Source organism: Crinia signifera, chromosome 3 (genome assembly GCF_055691185.1).
Source record: "Crinia signifera chromosome 3, ASM5569118v1, whole genome shotgun sequence".
Lineage (NCBI taxonomy): Eukaryota > Metazoa > Chordata > Amphibia > Anura > Myobatrachidae > Crinia > Crinia signifera.
Window position 1 is genome coordinate 334,192,498 of NC_139219.1, and position 9,545 is coordinate 334,202,042.

Sequence of the window (9,545 nt, forward strand, 5' to 3'; positions counted from 1 at the left end):
ATAAATGCTAGAAGCTAGGATAGTTGCTTTCCCCAAACCAGGAAAAAATCCCGCTATTATAACTAACTACAGCCCCATTGCTTTGCTTAACTCACGCTAAAATTTATGCCAAACTGATATCTAACAGACTTAATCCTCTGCTCCTCCCTCTCATTAATCAAGACCAAGTTGGATTTGTACAGGGTAGACAAGCACCTGACAATACTAGGAGAATGATTAATCTGGTCGAGGCCTTCTCTGGGTTGGGGAAACCGTTATTGCTGCTGTCCTTGGATGCAGAAAAGGCCTTTGGTCGACTCCACTGGGGCTATTTATATGCAGTCCTGTGTAAGTTTGGGATAATGGGCCGAGCTCTGACGTCCATATCTGCCTTATATTCTTCTCCATCAGCCAGAGTGTTTGTGACTAGTTTGATTTCCTCCTCCTTTTTGATCTATAATGTAACTCTCTAGGGCTTCTCTTTGTCCCCCTTAGTTTTTGCACTAGCTATTGAACCATTGACCAAGACTATACGATCATCGGAAGCTGTTATAGGTCCGAGAATATCGGGCGTGTCATATAAAATATGCTTATTTGCGGACAATGTTTTGCTCTCCCTTTTAACCCAGATCATTCCCTACCCAATTTACATAAAATCCTAGACGAATACTCTGTGGTGTCTTATTAGAAATTAAACGGGTCCAAAACCGAAGAACTTAACTTCCCCCTGCCCTCCTTCAATCTCTACAAGCTAAATTCCAATATTCCTGGCAAGCTGGTAGCCTAAAGTATCTGGGAATTCACATTACCCCCATAATAGACTAATTGATTCAAGCCAACTATGTCCCTCTTCTCCACAAGATCTCACTGATGTCCACTGATTGGATGATGTTGCACATCTCATGGCTTGGCAGAATTGCGGCCTTAAGATCCTATATCTATTTAGAACCATTCCCCTTCTACTCCCTACCTCTTTATTAAATAAATTCCATTCAGCCTCTAGTAAATATGTGTGGAAAGGGGCTAATCTGTGGCTAGAAGATCCCTTATTATCAAAACGGGTGGGGAGGTGGCGTACCCAGACCTGCACAATTACCAAATTGCTAGTCTTCTCTCCCAAATTGGGGCTTGGTTTGTGGTGATCATGGAACGTAACTTAATCTCCCGTTAACCACTCATAGACTGCCTGTGGCTCCCCATATCGATTGATATACGCCCATTGGTATCGGTTTCCTCTGTCCTACATACCCATAAGGCTTGGTTGGAGGCAGTATAGTTATCCTTAGATATTTTATTACCCTGTACTCAGCTATCTCTTCCAACCATAGCCTCCCTGATACCGAACCTCTCTTTTACATCGTGGGTCTCTAGAGGGGTGTTATCACTCACTGAATCTACAGCTTCAGGTACTTTTTTTATCTTACTCACAGCTCCAATCCCAATGTTCTCTCTCCCAGAAGGACTTTTTTAAATTCCTTCAAGTTAGGCATTGGCTATTTGATATAACCCCTACTCCCCATGTTGTATCCTCACTCCTTTTGTACATTCAAAATAAACTAACTTGTGCAAATAGTAGAGGAGCTATAACCTGGTGGTATAATCTATTGGTAAAACCGTCAGGCTTTGTAAAATTTCCCTCTTTATTGAAATGGGAACGGGATTTGACCAAAACTATTAATGAAGAGGTATGGCACCAAATCTTCCAAATTTGTTTCAAAATGTCTAAATGTATTTCCCATACCGAACAATACTATAAATTACACCACCGCCTATACTGTACATGACTCCCATTTTATTGCATAAATTCAACCCAGCTAATCTTTATCTATGCTGGCAGGATGTGGATATGTAGGCTCCCTATTCCACATATTCTGGGAATGCCCATATATTTCCAGCTTCTGGACAGCTGTGTTTGCACTAATCTCAACGGTTTTAAAAAGCCCTATTTCCCCGATCCCAAAATTGGCAATTTTTCATTTATATAACGGAGGTCTGACTAATAATGACAGATGTGTTATGGGCCACATCCTAATCACATCTAAAACTCTGACTGCACAGAAATGGCGCTCCACCCAAATCCCTACTATCCCTCAAATTGAACAAGCAGTTCAAAGCCACTGTAAATATGAATCAGCTGGAATGCGTTACTCCTTCTTGACCTCCAAACCATTAATCAAATGGCTTGGATGGACTGAATATTGGACCTCTAGACTTTAATTCATATCGGACTATTACAGAATGGGTTACTGATTAGTCTCTCCACGCCACTTATTGCTTTTTATGTGCCTTCTGACTGATACATATACTTTAGGTTGATCTATACTTACACTTATGATATATATGTGTTCCTTCTACTTTCTTCCTTTATGTTACTTTTCCCTGAATGTTTTTTTTTTCTTCTTTTGTCTTACCTTTCTGTACCTTATTAATTGTTTGCATGGCAGGCAGCCGCAGCAGTGCTAGATTTAAAATAGCCGGGAGTCTGGACCTAGGCTGCTGCAGTGCTCTGACATAACAAGGATGGGAAAAATTGTTCAGTGACTGCTCATCCATATTAGTTTCCATATTGTAGCCTGCTTATCTATACAGGTGAGTGTTAAGGCAGTGGTGGTGTCGACACATGAACTGCTGATGTACCAATAAGTATATGGTGTAGCAAGGTGTTAAGTGCAATACACAGGAGTAACAATACTCAAAAGGTGGTTCACAAAATAAATGATACTGTTTAATGCCCACAAGGGGTTAAGGAGAAACAGCCACACAATGACCTCTCCAATGTAAAGGCTAGGTGGAATACCCAATACACTGGAGGAGGTGAACGACTATTGTGCGGGCTGCCAAGTTACAACCAAGCTCTGGGTCTGTAAGGTGACACCACTGATCCCAGCAGCCTGCCTAAGCTGTAACCAGAGAAACTCCAGAGTCAAACAAACACACGGGCTGAGCAGTTTCTATCCTGTCTACCTAGCAAGGATTCTAACTGACAGACAAACACTGGCTAAACAGTTTCTATCCTGACTAGCTAGCAAGAAATCTAACTGACAAACACAGGCTAAACAGTTGCTATCCTGACTAACTAGTAAGGATTCTAACTGAACTGGCAGATGTTTAAAGTAACACTGAAAGGGAGCTGTGAGACAAATTCAGCAGCACTTGTCTAGCCAAAAAGGAAGACTTATAAAGCAGGGGCTGCCCACGCCCCCACTCAGACATCACAGAATGTGAACACAAAAACCAGTACCGGAGTCCCTGCTGTGAACAGATTGTCTGTCACTACTGAAACAGCAAAACCGGAGTGCATGCTATACTCAGGTTACTTGCTAACAGTGAGAGATTGACTTTATCTGCATTTGTGGTTCACGTTGCTAATATAGTAATTGCGAATACAGTGCAAATATATGACAATGTGTATATATAGGACATTCAGTAGCTTACTTGCATTCGGAATGCCGATGCCCATTACTGATGCTGGATGGAAGGGCTCAGAGGGTAATAATTAAGCACTAAGGGGGCACAGTTAATGTTATTGGGCCTACATACGGGGAGTACTTCTACTACGGCAGCTCATCGGCTGGTCCGGCGGGGGAATTTTTTCCCCCCACATAGCAATGACAATGAGCATGGAACCCCACCTGGCAATGAGCATGTAATCCTTCATGGTAATGAGCATGTAATCCCACATGGCAATGAGCATGGAACCTCACATGGCAACAATTATGGAAACCCTGGCAACGAGCATGTAATCCCACAGGGCAATGATCATGTAATCCCACAAGACAACGAGCATGGAAACCCTGGCAATATGCATGTAGGTACGTAGCACTTATGTAACATAATTTGTAATAGGCATTATGGTGTTTGGCATAATACGTAATAGACATTAAATTGGTGTGTGGCTTAAAATGTAAAGGGAATTATGGTGCAAATTGTTTATGTGCCTTTGGCACGCAATGTTCCTGTTTGTGGTGCATATTGTGAATATTGGCTCAATCCGTGTGGCATTATGTGTAAGGAACAAGTATAATGGGGTCTAGTATTTTGTTGCATAATGTGTAGAAGGTGTGTAGTGATGTGGTACACTACACTCAAGGACACGCCCCTTTTGACGCCAAGGTGGGCCAGCAAGTGTACTTTAAATGCCAGCAGGGCTGTCTTTTCGTATGGGCTTAATGGTCACTTTCTCAGGGGCCCCCAGGTGTATAGTGGCGCTTTCCTGATAGCTGAGGATCCCCTTTTTACAGGGATATCAGAATTTTGAAAATCGGCCCTGGGGAACTGGAGATATCCAACTTCAAAGCAGCAGTCCACATCCGACCTGTTAACTGCAATTCCCAGTCATATTTCTCAGGTTTTCTCTGACTTTGAGTTTTTCTAAGAGTATGGGGGAAATTTACCAATATGAAAAACCTAGTTTTTCGTATTGGTTGTTTCCCTACGACTGCATACGACTGTTTAAGTCGTATGCAAAGTCGTGTTCCGGAGGGGGATTTACAAAGCAGTCAGATACGACTGCTTTGTAACCCTCCGATGGTGTAATGATTCGTATTAGCGGCCGTATATACGGCTGCTAATACGAATTATTTCTAGCAGTCTGCACGGATCAAGTCAGATCCGTGCAGGCTGCAAGGTGTAAAAAAAATAGAAAAATAAATAAATAAAAAAAAAAACCGGCGTGGGGTCCCCCCCACAGCCATAACCAGCACCAGGCTGAAGGAGCCGGGGCCGGTAATTAAAAATCAGGGAACCCGACAAATAGGGGTTCCCCGATTTTTAACAACCAGCCCCAGGCTCCAGGTCCGGGGCTGGTTCCCAAAATACGGGGGACAAAATGAGTAGGGGTCCCCCGTATTTTAAGAACCAGCCCCAGGCACAACCAGCCGGCAGGGTAATGTCACAGCCGGGGGACACTTATAATATAAGGTCCCGCGGCCAAAACATTCTCCCTACCGACCAGTCAGCCTGGCCAGGGGCCCTGGGGGAGTGGGGACCCCCCCAATAAAGGGGTCCCCCCCCTCCAGGACTTACCTGACCAGGCTGAAGCCTGGTGCTGTCCTCGATGCCCCTGGGCGGTGGGCATCGAGCTGATAAATGTTGTAAAAAATAGATAAACCATTGTTTTTTACTGTGGCACTACAAGTGCCAGCAAGCCTCCCCAGCAAGCTGGGACTTGGAGAACCACAAGTCCCAGCCTGCTGGGCATTAAAGGGCCCGCTGGCACTTGTAGTTCTACAGTTAAAAAAATAGTGCACAAAACACACTGATACACTTTTAAAATAAAACTTTATTACACACAAAGCCCACACACACTAATACTTACCTATCTTCTCTCCGTAGGTAGCCCTGATGTCCTGTGTCGGCGTCTTCTGGTCCTGTGTCGTCTTCTTCCTCCATGTCGACGTCGCTGTCGGCGATGGTGTCCCCGTCCGGATCCGACGAAATCCATTTGGGAAGCTGTGGAAGGAAACCATACTCACCTGTCCCAGCGCGACGTAGTCCAGGTAAGTGTCTTTGCAAAAAAATAAACCGAAAACCCCGAAACCAAACCGGACTGACGGAGACGCACGGTGTTTACATCGTGCGGCTCCGCCTCCCGAATGCCGCTATTGGCCGCCTTGCGGCCTAGCGGCCAATCAGGAGCCGCTAGGCCGCAAGGCGGCCAATAGCGGCATTCGGGAGGCGGAGCCGCACGATGTAAACAAACACACGTGCGTCTCCGTCAGTCCGGTTTGGTTTCGGGGTTTTCGGTTTATTTTTTTGCAAAGACACTTACCTGGACTACGTCGCGCTGGGACAGGTGAGTATGGTTTCCTTCCACAGCTTCCTCCATGGATTTCGTCGGATCCGGACGGGGACACCATCGCCGACAGTGACGTCGACATGGAGGAAGAAGACGACACAGGACCAGAAGACGCAGACACAGGACATCAGGGCTACCTACGGAGAGAAGATAGGTAAGTATTAGTATGTGTGGGCTTTGTGTGTAATAAAGTTTTATTTTAAAAGTGTATCAGTGTGTTTTGTGCACTATTTTTTTAACTGTAGAACTACAAGTGCCAGCGGGCCCTTTAATGCCCAGCAGGCTGGGACTTGTGGTTCTCCAAGTCCCAGCTTGCTGGGGAGGCTTGCTGGCACTTGTAGTGCCACAGTAAAAAACAATGGTTTATCTATTTTTTACAACATTTATCAGCTCGATGCCCACCGCCCAGGGGCATCGAGGACAGCACCAGGCTTCAGCCTGGTCAGGTAAGTCCTGGAGGGGGGGGACCCCTTTATTGGGGGGGTCCCCACTCCCCCAGGGCCCCTGGCCAGGCTGACTGGTCGGTAGGGAGAATGTTTTGGCCGCGGGACCTTATATTATAAGTGTCCCCCGGCTGTGACATTACCCTGCCGGCTGGTTGTGCCTGGGGCTGGTTCTTGAAATACGGGGGACCCCTAGTCATTTTGTCCCCCGTATTTTGGGAACCAGCCCCGGACCTGGAGCCTGGGGCTGGTTGTTAAAAATCGGGGAGCCCCTATTTGTCGGGCTCCCTGATTTTTAATTACCGGCCCCGGCTCCTTCAGCCTGGTGCTGGTTATGGCTGTGGGGGGGACCCCACGTCGTTTTTTTTTTTTATTTATTTATTTTTCTATTTTTTTACACTGTAGCCTGCACGGATCTGACTGATCCGTGCAGGCTAAAACGCAAATAGAACAGGAAAATGGTGTTCTATTTTCCTGTCGTATTTGCGTGGGTGTTTCACACCACTAAGCAGCCGTATTGTCAGTACGGCTGCTTAGTAAATCAGAAACCACCATTCTTTTGAATGGTGATTTCTGTCGTATCCTATCGATGGTGTAGACATTCGTATTTGTAAATACAAATACGAATGTTCCATCTTTAGGACTACGAATTGTTGTATTTTTGGGATTGTAAATCCCAAAAATACAAATTCGTAAAAAAAAGGTGTATTTCTCCCTACGAATACACCTTTTTTCTACGAATCCATTTTGGTAAATTTCCTTATATACTCCAAAAGCTGGGACTCTCCCCTTTCTGTCGACACTAGTGGCTTGTCTCTATCATGCCCAGAACCAGAGATATCAGCCTTCCAGCAGCCGGTCCCTGCTCCAGCTCCAGCTCCAAACGTCTGGTGTACAGTTTTATATATTTGTCAATGGATTGCTCTGGCTCCTGATCTCTGATCCCCAAGTTCCCAGCACCTCCTGAAAGTTGGGACTCTAGTTTTTTTTTTTTAAACTCTTTATTTAGAATTTTGTGATACAGTAGCACATCATAATAATTGACAGAAATGAAAAATTTTACAATGAAATAAGTAACACAGTGTCCAATTCGCGATCAGACAGTTGAAAAAAAACAATTATGCTACCTGTCATTAGGGGGGGGGGGGGAAAGAGGGGGGACCGAGAGAAGGAAAAAGGGGGGGGGATGAAAGGTACAAGCTCGTTACGGGAGTGGAAGGGGAGTGGAGTTGATTCTATGCACAATAAATGCCGATGGTAAAACCTATACATGATAGGGGTACACACTTAATGGGATGGCTGGGTCAAGGGGGGAGAGGGAAGGGATGCCTGAGTCCAAGGGCCCCATACTCGTTCGAACCCTAGCGGACAGTCGTGGAGATAAGAGGATATCTTTTCCATATTGGCAATGAATTTCATATAGTTACGTAGGGCTTGCATGGAGGGAGGGGCGGCGGATTTCCAATTTCTTGCTATGAGGATTTTGGCTGCTGCCAATACGTGAGATAAGAGTTTATTCATGTGGGGGTCAAGGTTCTGTATCGGGCGGGCTAATAAGTACGACCACGGATCTAGGGGAATTGGTATTCCTGAAAGGGAGCACAACAAATCTTTCACTTTGTTCCAAAAGGGAACGATCACCGGGCATTCCCACCAGATGTGAAGCAAAGTACCTCTTGCTCCGCAACCTCTCCAGCAAGCAGGATTGGCAAGGTGGTACATCTTAGAGAGTCTGACCGGTGTATAGTACCATCTATAGTAAAGCTTGTATGATGTCTCCTTAATGCGGGTGGAGATTGAGCTTTTAGCAATGGCTTCCCGGATCTCTGTCCAACAAGCTCCATCGGGTGGGGGGCCCAGGTCTCGCTCCCAGTCTAATTCGTGTCTTAGCGAGGGAGGGGCTGTTGCGGTGACTAGGAGCGAGTAAACCCCCGAGATCATACCACGGTTCAAGGGGTGATTCAGGCACTCCGATTCTAACACGGTGGGAGGCGGGTAGAGGGCTGATCGGGAATAGGAATTGATGAAGTGGCGAATTTGGAAATACTCATATAGTTTAATACTTAAGGAGGGATGTTTCTCTTTGATGACCTCTAGGGGTGCAACCCTGCCCCCTCCAGAAGGTCAGTGAACCGGGTGATACCTGCATTCTTCCAGGGTTTAAAGTTGTTAGGAGAGCATCCTAGAGGGAAGTCTGGATTACCCCAGAGAGGTGAGAGGGGGGAGGGATTGGAGAAAAGGTTAAATTTAGTGTTGGAGCTATTCCAGAGTGATATGAGGAACCTAACAGACGGAAGGGCTGTAGGGGGGGTAAATTTTGAGCATTTATTCAGGAACCATATCGAGGAGAGGGGGTCGACCTCCAGAACAGAGGACTCAAGGTCTATCCAAGAGGTAGTGCCCAGTGGTGCAAACGATGCCACCACCTGGCTCAGGTGGCTAGCCAGGTAATAGCATTTCACGTCCGGGAGACCTCTACCACCACTCGACTTGGACAGTCTTAGGATGCTAAATGCAAGTCTTGGAGGTTTGTTATTCCAAATGAATTTAGAGATGGAGGATTGTAATGTTCTTAGAATTTTGTCAGGGACTTTAACTGGGAGGGTCTGGAATAGGTAGAGCAGCTGGGGGAGGATAGACATTTTTACTGCAGTTATTGTACCTGACCAGGAGATAATGTACGTTCTCCATTTTGTGAGATCCTTAGAAATTTTATTGATGAGGCGAGGGTAGTTCTCATTAAAGAGAGATTCGTAATTGGGGGTGATGTAAATACCAAGGTATTTAATTTTACGGTCCTGCCAATTGAAGTGGAATTTGGAGGCTAGGGATGCTTTTAAGTTGTTGGGGATGTAGAGGGAAAGGGCTTCAGATTTAGAGAAGTTGATTTTATATCCTGAGATTTGTCCATATTCTTTAATAATATCGTATAGTGCGGGGAGTGAAGTATGGGACTCTAGGTTTTTATACTATTGAAGGCTAAGAAATCTATTTCTAGATAATGGCGATATCTGCAGTCAAACAAGCTGCCCTTCCACCGGAAAATGACGAATATTATCCAACCCTGCCATGCGTATAAAACACCCCCTACCTCCCTGGCAGTCATTTACAAGGGACCCTTCATTCAGCTCAGTGCCTCCTTCCACACATTAGTGTTCTCCCTCCCACCACCTGTGCAGTAAAGGAGTAATTAGCAGTTACTGCTCCAGGTCCTACATGTTGAATGGAAGACAGAGCACCCCCTGCCACCCGTGGGGCATCAAAGCTGCTGCTGATACCCATTCTCTCCTCCTAGCGGTGGGGGGTGCTAAGGGCCCCAGTGAATT